Genomic DNA, 1,555 nt, shown 5'->3' with positions numbered 1-1,555 from the left:
GGGGAGCGCGCGCAAGCAGGGGAGGGTCAGGCCGGGGGAGCGCGCGCACGCAGGGGAGGGTCAGGCCGGGGGAGCGCGCGCACGCAGGGGAGGGTCAGGCCGGGGGAGCGCGCGCACGCAGGGGAGGGTCAGGCCGGGGGAGCGCGCGCACGCAGGGGAGGGTCAGGCCGGGAGAGCGCGCGCACGCAGGGAAGGGTCAGGCCGGGGGAGCGCGCGCAAGCAGGGGAGGGTCAGGCCGGGGGAGCGCGCGCACGCAGGGGAGGGTCTGGCCGCGGAGAAGCAAGCACCACCCCCCACCCCCCCACCCCCGGGCCCCCAGCAGGAAGGCGGACCTGCGGCCCGGTAGCCCATGACCGCTGCTGTGCGCCTCCGACCGCAGGCTCTGGAGCGACGTCCCCAAGTCGGTCCCCAGCCCCGCGACAGCAGCACTTGGGAACTGGTTAGGAAGGCGGGTACCCGGCCTCACCCGAACCTCAGGGGGCAGAGCGTTAGCCGACAGCTGTGGCCCCTGACCCGGGGACTCTGTATGCACTTCCTGGGAGGATGACAGACGTGGAAGGAGCCCTTGGGGCCAGACCTAGACCAGGTGACTGATCTGCCACCACTCACTCCTTTCATTCATCCAAAACTCCTTTACCGAGCAGAGACGAATAGGGCACTTGCTCTAGGAGGGGGCGGTCTAGCTGGGAAGGTGGTCCCAGCGTCTGTCCCATTTGGCCACTTACTGTCCCCAAGCTGCTTTGTACACATGCCCTCACTCTCCCCTAGAATCATCCTGACCATGCCCGAACCTCATCTGTCCAGAGTCGTGTTCAGTAATTCTTCCATGAGTCAGACCCTCCGCTAGTCACCCTGCACGGTACAGGCATGATTAAGGCCGGAGACGGGAATTCTGCCCTAGGAAGACGTAAGACGTGGTCTTATGGGACAGAAGGATGCCCGAGCAAGAAGAGCCAGAGAGGAGGGGGGCACCAGGGGCGCTTATGGGACCCAGTGACATAGAAGGGCTGAGGATGAGAAGTGGAGAATGATGGAGCAATGGCGTGGGGGAAGAGGGGGCAGTCTCAGCATGGCTGGGAGACTGGCAGGGAGGGGGAGGGAGGCTGGAGGCTCCCAGTGGGCGAGGACACGGGAAGCCGCAGTACAGCACGTGGACCTCACCGGAGGCCGTGGGAGCTGTGTGTGGGTGGTGGGGTCTCTGATGAGGGTAGGGAGGAGGACAGGAGCCAGCCTGGACGCAGCAGAAAGCCAGGAAGCTCCTGCACCCTTCCAGAGTGGGATGCGAAGGGCCTGAACCAAGACAGTGAAGAAAGTGGCATGTGGGCAGGAGACGCGGCCCAGTGTGAGAATAGGTCTAACGGAGGAGGGCAGGTGAGGCGAGAGCAAAATCCAGGGTGCTGTGAGTGCCTCCAGCGTGCTGACAAGGTGCACAGCGGTGCCGCCCCCCTAGGGGAGGAGGAGAAGGTGGCGTGGGAAGATGCTGAGCTCTGCTCTCCATGTGCAGGGGTGGATGTGCGGGGCGTCCGAGGGGACCAGGCCAGAAGGCAGTTGAAGG

The sequence above is a fragment of the Enhydra lutris genome, unplaced genomic scaffold, assembly GCF_002288905.1.
Source record: "Enhydra lutris kenyoni isolate GAN:26980312 unplaced genomic scaffold, ASM228890v2 scaffoldscaffold13, whole genome shotgun sequence".
NCBI lineage: Eukaryota > Metazoa > Chordata > Mammalia > Carnivora > Mustelidae > Enhydra > Enhydra lutris.
This window is presented reverse-complemented; position numbering follows the sequence as displayed.